Source organism: Mixophyes fleayi, chromosome 3, assembly GCF_038048845.1.
Source record: "Mixophyes fleayi isolate aMixFle1 chromosome 3, aMixFle1.hap1, whole genome shotgun sequence".
In the NCBI taxonomy this organism is placed as follows: Eukaryota; Metazoa; Chordata; class Amphibia; order Anura; family Limnodynastidae; genus Mixophyes; species Mixophyes fleayi.
Window position 1 is genome coordinate 89,373,676 of NC_134404.1, and position 15,996 is coordinate 89,389,671.

Below are 15,996 nucleotides of genomic sequence, written 5' to 3' on the forward strand. Positions count from 1 at the left end.
TGCTTCTCCTCAGGGTCAATACTTCGCAGACCTCCAATGCAGCAGGTGAGGTTTAAGTACTATTACTGGTGAAAGGGGTAACTGTATGTACATTGGGAAGGGCTGGGTATGGCTCTACGATTACGAGAACTCCGACACAGACAACACCTACGAAAAAAAACGATTTCACGAAAAGATGACTGGAATCTACACAGACTTACCTGAGAACTGACTCTGCAGATATCTGATGGCAGCAGAAGGCTGACAGGACCTCCTTCCGATTGGCCAGCTCTTCGGCAGTAGTGTCTGACGTCAGTGCGACCTGCATGAATTTTAATTTAAAGTGACAAGGTCGGGACTCCGCAGGTTAAGTGTTGAAACACATGGCAGTTTAAAAAAAAAAAAAAAAAAGATACACTCCCTACACTAGGGGACACAATAGATGATCTGTCAGCTATGCGAAAAAGACCTTTAGAGATCATAAGTACCTTCATTAATCTTTATAGGTGTGATTCAGGAAAGAAGGAACATGCATTATGTCTTTTAGAAATCAACTAGACAAAAATTGATTTAATCAAGACCATTAAAACTATGCAACTGTCACTCTTTGGCATTGAGCACTTACTCTTTGATGCAGCTAAAATTATGTTTTACATGGAAAGAAAAAAATTATGGCGGCCAAAAAAACATAATTCTGACATGGAATTCATAGCTCCAAAAACTTTTCAAAGTTGTATGAAGTGTATTGCTTCCCCAGTGAAGAAACTACATTTATTGAATAACAAAGTGACTTGTGGAATGAGAACTTAAATTCTCACAGGATGTATTCTTCATTGACAACATCATAGACCAAGCTCGGTCTGCAAAACCTGATCTGTAGAAACAGATGATCCAGGACTGCAAACAGCAATTGGAGTCCCAGATAAAATGCTTCCAAATCTTACAGGCGTGTGATGTAGATGAAGTCATCATCCAAGAGAGTAATGTTTTAGAAGTCACTCAAAGACAGGATGCGCTCACTACACTTTTAAAGACTGAAGCTGTGGAAGCATACATCAAATTAGTAATGACATATGAAACACTGCATTTTCTCAATTGTATAATTGCTTCACAGAGGAGCTAAAAAAGAACAAGAGGATTACTTTTGGGATAGCTCTCTACTCTCTGATCTACTTCATAATCAAGAAAGAACATAACAGAGCATTCATCATGGACACTTATGCTACAGAAACAGCAGCATTCATAGATGGACAGTAGTAAAATTAATACAGTTAGACATTGATAAAACTAAATAGATGAAATTGGACTGCAATCATAATAAAAAATGAAAAGACTATGCACACGAGTAGAGATTTAGTAGAGATTTAGAGAGTAGATATATACCCAATTGTAATATATAACGTAAGTTGATGGCGCTATATAAATAAATTTAGATGATCAACAAAGGTGCAGTGTACACATAGTAAAAAACTTCAAAGACTGGGCATGCAATACATTTGAAACAGGCAGCGTTCATTGGATGCACAGTGGTACAATAGACATAAATGTTGCCTGCAACTTCATCTGTTTATTTACTATGCACTTATCTTTCGGTAGAGTATACATCAGGAGCCAAGAGTAGAGCTTTCAAACATCTTGTTTTACTATAAGTACTTTTTATGGTATGTGTAAGGTAGATCTGGCTGAATAGAAATTAGTATGTGCCGTAATGCTGCCCGTGTGAATCAAACAAGGGGAATCGTCACTCAAATATATTTGCAAGTATATATATATATATATATATATATATATATATATATATATATATGTCATGTGTCAAATATGTCATGCATTTCAATATGGAATGTATATAAATATGGCATGTATAAATAACACATATATGTTATATTAGTGAAGTGTAAAAAAATATGTATACCAGACAGTTCAGATTGGGCAACAGTTGGCCTTCCCATACAGGGCCGATGCAAGGTTTCTCGGTACAAAGCTTCAGCCTACCGCTACACCTCCCCCCAATTCCCATTTCCTAGCCCCTCACACCAGATAATAACTCTTACCTCCTCCTGGCTGACTGGTAAAGCTGCAGTTCAGATTCACCGGTGTCCAGACATACTGATGTCTGTCGCAGAATGCTGTCCAGACTTCACTGCTTTCCAGGAGCAAACACAGTATACCTAGAGGGGAAGCCCCAAATGTTAGATTTCAGAACAAAACCAGAAGAAAAAAAAACTTGACATCACACACCCACTGCTTTTTTTTGTCATAGAACTCACAGAACTGATTTCCGGCACCTTTTTTCAATGGATTTTCCAAGTTGTAAAAGTAACTTTTAAACATTTGATGTTTGGTCCACGTGGACTTGAATTGCGCTGTCGAGTGTAGCAGGTCGGCGGCAAAATCATTAAAATGGTGCATGTGTGTTCAGTGATTGACTACGTGATATGAGTTCCAGCACCTTTTTCTTACAAAAAAAGCACTGCACACACCTATCACATACTGACATGTACCTCGTTGCCCACCAACTTTTCTCACACATGCCGCCCCTTTCCCATTAGCTTTTGTCACTACCCACATAACACCAGCTTCACTCACATGCCCCGATGCCCACCAGCTTATCTGTCACATACAACCCTGCCCTAGGTGTTCTAGCCAGTTTTTATTCACACATGTCCCTCTTGCGCACAGCTTACTGTCATTAGAAAAATTTCCAAGTTTAAAAGAAAGAAATCTGTTTGGTTTTTGGATTCTGCTGCTAATAGTCAGACAGCAAAAGCCCACTGTTTTACTCCAAGAAATAAATATACTAGTTAGTTGAAAATGATGCCTAACTCAGTCTGTATATACTCTCTGTATATACTATTATACATATGCAATGCATTAACAACCAGTAGCCACTAGTTTCAAGATTCAAATTAAAAGCAACTGAACAGCAAACTATTCTAGCTGACTAATCTCTACTGAACTGATTTGCTTTCCTATGCCCCTGGTTCACCCTGAATGTTATTTTCTGAGCAGAGCACCACAGCTAACCTCCTCAATACATGCTGCCTCTTCTAAAATGGCACTTGAGAGAACGAGGGAGGACTATATATACAAAAGATGGTAATCCAAAACTTGCAAAAGTTCCTGGAAATGACGTTCTGCCTCGTTTTGAGATTAGAGTTTGTTGGTCGGATCCCCAACATCGGATTTAGTCGGATTTCACATAATCTGAATCGCTCATCTCTAGCTTTCATGCCATGCTCCATGCTGTGCAAAGCACACTACATATATCATTCTTGTTATTATGGAGTGCTAGAAAATGTAGCCAGTGTACTTCAATGATTATACACATACATTTTGTGATGTGCAGTGTACTACATATTTAAGAAAGAAAAGAAGGTGCGCTTCATTAAATGAATGAAATGTGTACAAGTGAATAAAGTCATTTGAGACGGCAGCCAAGGACAATTGAGACCAACGTACATGTGCAAACAAAAGAATGTTCTTGTCCGGCGGTCCCAAACAAACCATATATAAATCACTATGTGTTAGCATATACTGTATATAACGGAGAATTTTGTATACAATATAGCTATAGATCTCACCTACAGGAGATGCATTGACATTGGCAGGTAAGCTTAATCTCAATATAGCTATACTGTGCACAAAATTCTCCTTTACGTATATATTGACACATAGTGATTTATATATTGTTTGTTTGTGACCGCTGGACAACAATTTTCTTTTGTTTACTACATATTTATGTTTGAGCATTGGACTCTAATGGCATGCTAATTAAAAATGTTGACACCAATTTATATCAATCATTTTGTGATGCCATGCTACTTAGCTGATCCCGGCCATCACTCTTTAAAAAAAAAACCAAGCTAACAGATCTGTCTTTCTGTTGATGTACTGTCAATTATGATATAATTCCAATTAATAACAAAATAGTCAATTTACAGCCATTTTCATTACAAAAGCAACTCATAATGGTTCTCGAAAGTACACTCCCTTGTCACAAATATATTAATAGCATTTTGAATCCGACTGTATTCTTAATTTAATTTTCAGTGTTCCTCAGCACTAAAATATTTTCAGCTGGTTCTGCTAGAAGAGAGTAAGGAGGATATCATTACCCACATTCTAGCACCATATAGAACAAAGTAAAGCAGAACTGTAAATGTGCTGGTGTCCTGGATTCTGGATCTTGTTTCTTTGCACTAAGCCTCTGAGCTAAACAGACTTTTATATTGTCCACCCTCAGATCACTAAATGAGTGGCAGCCCATCTCCAATGCATAAGGTGCCCTGTAACACTGATAGGCCTCTTTAATGAAGGAGGATTCATTAGTGATATTCATTATGGTCTATGGAAGGAAAGTACAATATATATTTTATCAAATTACAACTTTTTGCAACAGGATTGAAGAGGTAAGTGGAATGTACTAACGTACATTTAAAAAAAATAAAAAATAATTAACTGCATACAGAATAAAATCAACTAATAGGATACAAAAACCTTATGCAAAATACAGAATAACTTTTTGCGGAAGGGTGTTTACTGACCTCACCTGATTGCTGCCTGCCCCAACCTTTGCACCTAACTACCCTCTGGATTCTGATTGTATGCCTCTTTGTCAGAATTGTTCCATCCTCCTTTGCAGAAACAGATATCACACCCCAAAATCATTCTCACATATCCTCTCTCATCCTGCTCCATCTCAGGGCTGTTGGCGATATCTCATCCAGGGGAGGGCTGGCAAATATTAGCCCAGGGGGCAAGACTCAACTCAGCAGCCTACTAGGAACATTTTAAAGAGAACAAATGCAGGTGGCCAAGTGACCCAGCTCAAGGTAGCCCACTATGGGACTGGCTCGGGTGGCAGATGCTCCACAGCCCAGCCTGTCTCTGATCTCATCCAATCCTGGACCCTGTGCAATCTCCACTATCCATTCACCTCGTACTTCCAATCCCTCCAACCTTATTCGCATATATTCACTCCCCCTTTCCTGTACACTTTGGAATGCAAGCTCTGTATGTAGCAAACTCGAATCTATATTTTCATTTCAAAATTCATCAACCTCCTTGCCATTACAGAAACCTGGCATACCTCCTCCCAGGCTGGAAACAGACAAGCTGGTGAAGTAACCATTCTGCTTTCTCCATACTGCACCTACTGAGTCACACCCCTGAAACCCTCTCTTCCTTTAAGGTCCGCACTCTCCGCTTTTGTCTCATCTCCAGATTTGTGCTGCTGTTATTTATTGCCACCCAGATCTAGTTTCCCAATTCCTTGGCAACATTGCTACCTGGCTCACTTATTTCCTATCCTTTACCTGCCTACTGTCAAACTAGGTAATTTCAACATTCCCATTGACAATCACTCTGACACTTCTGCCACAAAATTTCTCTCTGTTATTTCCTCCTTTTGTCTCACCTAGTGTTATTCTCCCACCCACTGTGCTTGACCCTTCCTCAATCTCGTCTTCACCCAATTCATCTCTAGTTTCTCTATCTTCCTCTTCATCCACTCCGACTGCAACCTTCTTTCCTTCAGCCTCACTATTATGATTAGCTGTGTGATTGTAATGATTGTTGAGGAGTCCGGAGTAGGTAAAATATTATGCAGTTTATTTATGAACAAATACACACTTGAAAGGAAATAGCAAAGCCCTGAGGCTGAAGAGTCGAGCACAGTATAAACAATGATAAATACTGTATAGTCCAGGATAAATGTTCGATAGTAAGAAAAAAACACAATGAGGGTATGACAGGATAAGTATGAAATCACAGTCTCTGAAGAGCATGTAATACACATCAAGCAGCAGACCAATTCACAAGAGGAAATGAACACTTGCACTGGTGAAAGTTTGTAGACACAGGTGAATGATGAGAACATAATGTTGGAAGATGTAGATAAACTGTAAGCTTGAGATATTGGTAATCAACCAGGACCAAGAACACAAGGGAACATAAAACCGGACATATACCAGAATAAAAGGAGGTTGGAATTAATAACCAGCAACCTTCTGCTGCACTCCCCAATCCATTATTTCATTCTCTTTAATAACCAAAGACAAAGTTTCTGTGCTTATGTCATCTTCTCACTGTACAACCCCACACCTCAACCCTATTCCCTCCCAAAAAGTTTACTCCATCTCTATCACTGCAGCCTACCTCTATCTCACCTCTTCAACCTGCCTATCTCCGCTGGCACATTTTAATTATCCATTAAACATGTGCTCATCAAACCAATCCTAAAAACAATCATTCAACCCAGTTGAAATAGGACAGTCAACTACTGCCCTATTTCACCCTGTTTTCTTGCACACCGTTTACTACATTGACCGCCATGACACTGTTCTTTCCTGGTTCACTTTCTACTTATGGAACCGTCCCTTTGGTATCTCTGGCACATCTTCCCTTCCACTCTCTCTATTTGTTGGATTGCCTTAGGACTCTTGTCCCTCTGCTTTTCTCACTGTACACCTCCTCTCTTGGGGAACTAATTAACTCAGCCTTCAGTACCACTTCTACTCTGTTGACACCCAAAGCTACCTTTCTCCCCTGACCTCTCCCCTTCAATTCTCTTGTAACCAACTGCCACTTTACTATATCCTCATGGATGTCCTAATGCTACTTAAAGCTCAACATGTCCAAAATAGAGCTTATCATCTTCACTCTTCCCAGAGTCACCACCTTACCTCAAATTTCCCTCACCATCAATAACACCACAGTTTCACCAGTCTTCCAAGCCCGCTGCCTTGTTGTCACACTTCACTCTGCACCCTGCCTTATTCCTCACATCCAGTCTCTCTCCCATTTCTTTCATCTCCACCTAAGAACTATTATCAGAATATGCCATTTTCTTGCCCAAGATGATACCAAAACTCTTATCCACTTTCTTATCATCTAATGCCTTGACTACTGTAACCTCCTCTTAACTGGCATTTCCCTCGTCCATCTATCCCTGCTTCATTCCATCTTAAATTATGCAGCAAGATGGATATTCCCCTCTCATTGCTTCACATCTACCACACCACTTTCCAAGACCCTATACTGGCTTCCTGTGCCCTCCAGAATCCAATTAAAATTACATTTTGTCCAGTGTATAGAAGGCCTCCCACAGATCAGTGGAATATTCAGGAAATTCTATGCACTAGGTATATTTAATCTCTCAAGGTCATAGTTATTAACTAATTGTTTATTAAAAATAAAAACCTGATTAAGCAACTCCAAACACACCTCTAAGTGGCAATTTTTTTAAAATTAAGTTTATTTATTGAAAATATTTTGAGTTGAAAAAAAACAAAGAACAATATCCAGGGCCATCTTAACAGCAGTATAGGACACTGGGCAAAGCAGTGCACTGGGGCTCTACCTACACAACCACTCACAGGAAGAAAAATGTAAATTTATTGATAAAATTAAGCTTATATACTTAAAGCATGAGTGTGTGTTGGTGGGAGGGGGGGGGTATTGGAAGGAAGTGAGAAACAGCCGATTTAAACACATTTTTGCATCAAAGGGTACAGAACAGGGTCAAAGAAAACCGAAACAAAGCCACTGTTGCGTCATAGCCCTCAAACTTTATTCAGCTTCGTTCCATTTCTTTCATTGTTTACGTTTAGTCAGTAGCAGGGGGAGGCAACTGATATGGACTGTTAAGAGTATTGGAAGAACGTTATTATTGCTTTATTGTTGATTTTGTCTTGATTATGTACAATTAGTACATGTACATTGTTTTCGTCAAAGACAAGATATGTATTTGCAACAGCAAGATCACATGTACAGCTGATACTGAGGTGATTAGCATACCTAAAGATTTTAATAAAGAGGGTTTGGAGGTTTTCAATACATCTCCCTGAATAATATACTGAAAAGTTGGCAAGCCTATGGGGCCCCTGGCCAACTGCCAAGCATGCCCATAGGTTAAGACGGCTCTGACAATACTGCAACTAAATGTTTTGAATGTAACCAACTGGGACACATAGCTTGACAATGTTCACACAGATGGGATCAAAAGTAGAGTAACCCAGCGTGCAATTATTCAAAATAAGCCAGCAGTACATGAGAGAGAGTGACCAGAGCACCCCACATTGGCCCCCTAAAGAAGGTTGCATATTGCAGAATTCACACTCTGCATGGAATCAGCTTCCTTCAGGCTTAGTATTCCCCACACTCCATGGAAAGTCATATATTGCTCTCTTGAAAAGTGGTTCGCAGGTGTTTATCATATTTTAGAAGTGAATTAAGAAGCACTTGCCAGATATGCCTATTTGACCATTGTCCAGATTGACCATTTGGGGCCTTAGTGAACAATTAAAAACCTTACTTGGAATATGTCACCGAAATTTTGAAATTTCCAGAAAACGCTGTAGTGCATCAGGATGTGTGATTATAGGACACTAAACAGACGCAGGCCTTACGCCTCTCCAACAGTAATTGCCCGGAAGAAAAATGGATTAATCAGCACGTGTTCATTAGAGGACACTAAACAGATGCACCATACAAGATCAAGTATATGGTACCGTATATTGAAGAAGCATTCAATTAACTTCAGGAAAGTGTATGGTTTTCTGTGTTAGATCTCTGGAACGGGTATTACCAGATACCTATAGATCCTGCTGATGCTGGAAAGACTGCCTTTATATGCCCAGGCTTTTTTTTGTACCAATTTAAAAGGATGCTTCAAGGAATATCCAATTCCAGTGACCTTTCAGAGGTGTATAGATGAGATGGTAGGAGACATGAAATACAGAGAGGTGAAAGTATATTTAGATGATCTCATCGTATTTTGGAAGACCAAGGAAGAACATAATGAATAACTTTTTTAAGTATTGGACCAATTAATAGAAAAGGGACTGACGTTATCTCTAGATAAATTCAGACCCAGGTAAAATATGTAGCATATATAGTAAGTTGGTAAGAAATATCTATCAACTTGGCCAAGATTGAAGTTGTATCAGAATGGGCTTGACCGACGAAGCTTAAACTATTACAATCTTTCCTTGGTTTCTGTGAATAGTATCGAAAATTTGTGTCATGCTACTTCAAACATGCAAGATCCTTAAATGATCTAACAAAATATATCCTCCAAATAAGGTAATGGCAACTCACATAGAAAAGAAAACTTACTATCATACCAATGAGGTATTTGGAGGACGGTGTTGGTGAACTCTAAGAAGGCATTTCAGGTGTTGAAAGACAGCTTCATGAAAGTCAGCGTATTAGCTTATGTAAATAGCTTACCATACGTTCTACATATAGATGCCTCTTTTGATGGCTTAGAAGGAGTCCTCTATTAAGAACAAGAGGAGAGATTGCTGTCATTTCCTTACATAAGTAGAAGTCTGTCTAATAGGGAAAAAATATCCAGTAAACAAATTAGAATTGTTAGCATTGAAATAAGCCACCGTAGATCATCTGCATGATGTCACTCACTGGACTGTTAGTGCCTCTAGGTTGGGACATGGGTCTCTCTCGCTCCTGCCAGCGCCTCTCCTGAGCCGCTGCCGTCCGCCATCTTGACTAAGATTGCGCATGTGCAGAAACCCTGAACTGTTAATACCTCGCCTCTAGTCTCATTGGGTAATTAATCACCTCTCAGTACTTAAGGCACCTGTTGCCCTATTACCTTTGCCTGTTCTTGGTTCTCATTCCTTGAGACTCTGAGGTGTTTCCTGTTTCTGCTCGTGTTATCCGTTACCTGCCTGCTTCTGGACAAGTCTCCTCTCCACATCGGTAGTAGAACTTACCCGCTGCAGACTACTCTCGCTACCTCCGTTACCTGCCTGCTTCTGGACAAGTCTCCTCTCCACATTGGTAGTAGAACTTACCCGCTGCAGACTACTCTCGCTACCTCCGTTACCTGCCTGCTTCTGGACAAGTCTCCTCTATACATCGGTAGTAGAACTTACCCGCTGCAGACTACTCTCGCTACCTCCGTTACCTGCCTGCTTCTGGACAAGTCTTCTCTCCACATCGGTATTAGAGCTTACCCACTGCAGACTACTCTCGCTACCTCCGTTACCTGCCTGCTTCTGGACAAGTCTTCTCTCCACATCGGTAGTAGAGCTTACCCGCTGCAGACTACTCTCGCTATCTCCGCTACCTGCCTGCTCCTGGACAAGTCTCCTCTATACATCAGTGGTACAACTTGCCTATTGCAGACCACTCACATTACTCCGTCTCTCTCACTCCTGCCAGCGCCTCTCCTGAGCCGCTGCCGTCCGCCATCTTGACTAAGATTTCGCATGTGCAGAAACCCTGAACTGTTAATACCTCGCCTCTAGTCTCATTGGGTAATTAATCACCTCTCAGTACTTAAGGCACCTGTTGCCCTATTACCTTTGCCTGTTCTTGGTTCTCATTCCTTGAGACTCTGAGGTGTTTCCTGTTTCTGCTCGTGTTATCCGTTACCTGCCTGCTTCTGGACAAGTCTCCTCTCCACATCGGTAGTAGAACTTACCCGCTGCAGACTACTCTCGCTACCTCTGTTACCTGCCTGCTTCTGGACAAGTCTTCTCTCCACATCGGTAGTAGAGCTCCTCTATACATCAGTGGTACAACTTGCCTATTGCAGACCACTCACGTTGCTCCGTTACATGCCTGCACCTGGACAAGTCTTCCATTCACATCAGTGGTACAACTTGCCTATTGCAGACCACTCACATTACTCCGTTCCATGCCTGCACCTGGACAAGTCTTCCCTTCACATCAGTGGTACAACTTGCCTATTGCAGACCACTCACATTACTCCGTTCCACGCCTGCACCTGGACAAGTCTTCCCTTCACATCAGTGGTACAACTTGCCTATTGCAGACCACTCACGTTACTCCGTTCCACGCCTGCACCTGGACAAGTCTTCTCTACACATCAGTGGTAAAACTTGCCTATTGCACACCACTCACGTTACTCCATTCCATGCCTGCGCCTGGACAAGTCTTCCCTTCACATCAGTGGTACAACTTGCCAATTGCAGACCACTCACGCTATTCTGTTACACTCCTGCGCTGGACAAGTCTTCTCTACATATCCGTGGTGAAACTTACCAGCCGTAGAACATTTATGTTTCCTTGTGATATAGCTACTACTCTGTATGGTACCTATTAGCTGGACTAAAGTCTACAAGTGCCTCTGTATTGTAGCTGCAAGTCGCTGACTTTTCTACTATATTGTTGATTGGTCTTTGCCTAACGTTATCCAGTTATCAAGTACTGGCCTGCTATATGCTACCTGCGTGCTAAGGCACTTGGACTCTTTTCTCATTTTATCTTGTTTACTAAACTGCTGTACCATCACAGTTCCACGATGCCAAGACTCAGCATTTATACTATTGACATTCCTTTCCTCTATTCTATTATTATCATTTATTTGTTAGGCGCCACAAGATTACTGCAGCGCCGTACACAGTACAAACAGTAGACTATACAGGGTGAAACAGTACAGAACAATAAACAAAAATACCAATACTTCAGAAACTCCAGGTAGGCTGCTGCAATAAGCACGGAGCAGAAGAACAGGTGAGGAGACAGGAGGCAAGAGGGCCCTGCTCATTCGAGCTTATATCCTTAGGGAGGGTTGACAGACCAGGCACAAGAGGAGCCGGTTGAGGCAATGGGAGAGAGGGGAGAATGAGCGGAGGAGATAGGGGTTAAGTGGATGGGTGGTAGGCTTTGAGAAAGAGGTGAGTTTTGAGTGCACGTTTGAAGGAGCACAGAGTGGGAGAGAGGCGGATGGAGCGAGGGAGGTCATTCCAGTGAAGGAGGGCTGCACGGGAAAAGTCCTGGATTCTAGAATGGGAAGAGGTGATCAGAGTGGAGGAGAGGCGACGGTCATTGGCCGAGCGCAGGGAGCGCAGGGAGTGTGAATGGAGAGGAGGTTGGAGATATAAGGGGCAGTAGAGTGGGAGAGAGCCTTGTAAGTGGTGGTGAGGAGTTTGAAAAGAATTCTGTAGGGGAAGGGGAGCCAGTGAAGGGCAAGGCAGAGAGGGGAGGCAGAGGAGGAGCGGCGTGAGAGGTAGGTGAGTCTTGCGGCCGCATTGAGTATAGAGCGGAGGGGGGAGAGACGAGAGTGGGGGAGGCCGGTGAGGAGGTTGCAGTAATCCAGGTGGGAGATGATGAGTGCGTGTATGATGGTTTTGGTGGCCTCCTGAGAAAGAAAGGGACGGATGCGGGCGATGTTGCGTAGTTGGAAGCGACAGGCTTGGGCAAGGGAATGAATGTGGGGGCAAAAGAGAGAGAGGAGTCAAGGGTGACACCCAAGCAGCGGAGTTGGGTGACAGAGGAGATGGTAGTGTTGTTAACGACAATGGAGAGGTCATGGTGGGATGGGTGGTTGGGAGGAGGAAAGACAATGAGTTCAGTTTTGGAAATGTTGATTTTGAGAAAGCGCTCCGACATCCAGGAGGAGATGGCGGAGAGGCAGTCAGATACCTGAGCGAGGAGGGTGGGGGAAAGATCAGGTGAAGAGATGTAGAGTTGAATGTCATCAGCATAGAGGTGATACTGAAAGCCAAAGGAGGAGATGAGAGCGCCAAGTGAGAAAGTATAGAGCGAGAAGAGTAAAGGACCGAGAACAGAGCCCTGCGGGACTCCAACAGGGAGAGGGTGAGGGGAGGAGGAGGAGCCAGACGTTGATACAGAGAAGGAGCGGTTAGCAAGGTATGAGGTGAACCAGGCAAGGACAGATCCAGAGAGGCCAAGAGAGAGAAGGGTTTGCAGCAGGAGGTGGTGGTCCACTGTGTCAAAGGCTGCGGAGAGGTATGGTTCCACTGATTCACCACACTACCCAGAGGTCCGCACTTCTGGTAAGTGTAGCTACACCTGGTGAATTCTGGGTAAAACTCCTAGTGCCCGTGACACATGACTATTTATATGGAGTAACATTTAAAATACATAGGATAATAATCTACTGACCTATGTGCAGACAACAGCAAAATTCAGTTGCGATGCCTTACCCAGATTAACAAACAAACCAATAGAGTCAGTGGAAGATAAATGGGTCAAAGTGCCACCATTAGAAGTGAGGGGCACGTTCCCCTGTATACTTGGGGAAACACTACTTGAAAATACTGCACTTCCAAAGAACATCTCAAGTAGTGGAACACTAGAGCTAGTATGTATCAATTTATTTGCCGTGGAATCAGATGGAAAAGGTATAGGTAACATTCTTGTAGTGGCTGATCATTTTACTAGATGTGCACAGGTCTTTTGCACTAAAAACCAAAGAGTGATGACAGTGGCAGAGTATTGTGGGGAAAGTTTTGTTATCACTATGGATTACCAGCAAGGATGCATTCCGACCACAGTTGGAATTTTGAGAGTAGACTCTTAAGAGCTATACGTAATCTGCGGAATAAATTAGTCGAGGACAACCCCATTTCATCCGAAAGGGGACACACAAATGAAAAAATTCAACCAGATCCTTCTCAATCTGATAGGCACATTGAGCACTAGTAAGAAAACACATTGGAGTAGACAAATTAGCTTATTAGTGCATGCCTACAAGTGCACAAAGAATGAGGCCACATGATTTTCACCATACTTGATAATCTTCAGAAGTGAAACATGGCTTTCAATAGATGTGTTTCTAGGAGTATCAAAAGAAGAGCACCCATTCCGATTCAACCTAAAATATGTGACACAAATGAGAGAAAAGCGTAAAGAAGCTTATTGCATAGCTGACAGAGCTGCTGCTCAGTTGGGGCAATGCAACAAAGAAAGGTTTGACAGGAGAATGAAGGAACATACTCTAGAACACGGAGAAAGAGTTGCATCCGTCATCTTGTAATTCCTGCCGAACACGAAGTCACCAACAGGTGGAGAGATTACCCACATGTGATAGAGTGCAGATAACCATACATTCCATTGTATAGGATGAAGCCAAAGGAAAAACAATAGCAGAAAACACTAAAAATTATACTTGTTGACAATTAAATATGGGTCTAACTGAGTACCTGGCTAGTGTAGACTGAAATGGCCAATATCAAATATATATTAAAAGAAATGAAGTTGAACCTAAATTTTAATATGCATAGATAGCAAAATTCATAGTCTGGGATAGATCTAATAAATGTGACTTATTATACAATAAGAACAATAATTAAGAATGAGTTCAGTGCAAATAGCACAGCTTTGGTAATATAGTAGTAATTCAATAACACCAATAAGCCAGAGGACTCAAATAATTCTTAACAATGAATAGCAAAATGTGCTTAATTATCTCATGCAGCCATCCATAGGGGACTCCAACAGGTCCCAAATTAACAACTATTTTAGCAACAATTGCTCAAGTTCACTTTTCTTATATGTACAAATGTCAGCAATCCTGAAACAATGAATCCAATGGTGAGTAGGTGAAATCTAGGAGCACTGACTTACAGTCTGCAGATGCTCATAATAGTCACTCACTCCTACCAAACAAATTAAGGATTGCAGTAAGACTTTATCAAAAAAAGCAGTTAGTATGTTAAATCAGTCTTTTGTGTCGGATAGTAAATAGTAGCGGTGGGTTAGACAGCAAATTTGAAACTTACATTAACATTCACACCTTTCACTGTTCTCACAACGTCTCATATGAACAATGTGAGACTAGCGATTTGTTATAGTGAAGAGAGCTTTATAGAGGAGTGGGTGCATCCTGAATCAGTACCTGGAATGTCACAGATGTTGGTAAGTAAATAATTTTTATTGTCATTTTTAATAAAATTATGTGGTATGCATGAGTAATGTGGTTTATTTAAATTTTATTTTGTGGCACTTGGCTCAACAGGCCCTGGGTGTCAGGACATGGTGACACTTGTGGTTCTCCAAGCACAAGCATGCTCTGACTGTTAATTACAGCTTAAGCTTACTGGGACCTGTAGTTCTACAAACTAAAATAGTGTTTACACTTAAATTATTCACTTTATTACCCCACATCCACTGGCCAGGGGTGTGGGAAGAGCCATAACGCTTTCATCGTGGGGTTGGGTGTCCCTAGAGGGAATCCAGCACCACACTGTTCCAAACATTCATATTCCAATTAAGTTGTTGAAGGGTGGAGGTGTGGTATTGGTGAAGTAGTAACATTGTATATAACAGTAAGGTGGTTATGGGAAAATATTAAGAAACACTGATTGAAATGTGGATTACCAGATATACAATTATATTTGACTAAGATTTAACTAAAAATAGACATAACCAACATTTTCAAAACTATTTCACATACTGTTCCCCTTATTCTACATTTAGGTGCAAGGCTTTACCTAGCAGAACATGGGGGTCTATTTATTAAAAGGGTCTTTTCACCAATGGTCAGTATTTTTGACATTTCTTTCCACATAATTTTTAAATGCCAGTCATTTTTTTTTTTTCGTGGTGGGGGAGGGGGGTCACCGCGGGGGGTGTGGGGGGAGTGGAGGTCTCGACTATCCAAAGCATTGGTGGTCAGTGGACAGCAACAGGCAGCCAATCGCTAGGCTGCCTGTTGCTGTGCAGCAGACAGGAAGCAGGAAGTCTTCACTTCCTGTCTGCTGATCTGAGGAGCGAGGAGCGATGCTGGCCAGCACAACTACAGGTAAGTGAAGGGGGGGACTGCCCTGCATATCTATAGGGAGGGAGGGGGGGAACTGCCTTGCATATCTATAGGGAGGGGGGGGGACTGCCCTGCATATCTATAGAGGGGGGGAACTGCCCTGCATATATATAGAGAGGGGAAGGGAACTGCCCTGCATATCTATAGGGAGGGGGGGGGAACTGCCCTGCCTATCTATAGAAAGGGGGGGCGAACTACCCTGCATATCTATAGGGGGGGGGGAACTGCCCTGCATATCTATAGGGAGGGGGGGAACTGCCCTGCATATCTATAGGGAGGGGGGGAACTGCCCTGCATATCTATAGGGAGGGGGGAACTGCCGTGCATATCTATAGGGAGGGGGGGAACTGCCCTGCATATCTATAGGGAGGGGGAGAAACTGCCCTGCATATCTATAGGGAGGGGGGGAACTGCACTGCATATCTATAGGGAGGGAGGGGGAACTGCCCTGCATA

General features: G+C 42.1%; 1 long non-coding RNA gene across 1 annotated transcript in view; it reads right to left on the reverse strand.

The window, feature by feature from the left end:
* Nucleotides 1–242: 242 nt before the first annotated feature.
* Nucleotides 243–15,996, reverse strand: part of LOC142142706 (uncharacterized) — a 77,870-nt gene continuing 62,116 nt past the window's right edge. The window contains exons 3-4 of the long non-coding RNA XR_012689293.1: nucleotides 2,034–2,150; nucleotides 243–301 (exon numbers count right to left, since the gene is read on the reverse strand). This is a non-coding gene — a long non-coding RNA (uncharacterized LOC142142706). The remainder of the gene's footprint in view (nucleotides 302–2,033; nucleotides 2,151–15,996) is intronic.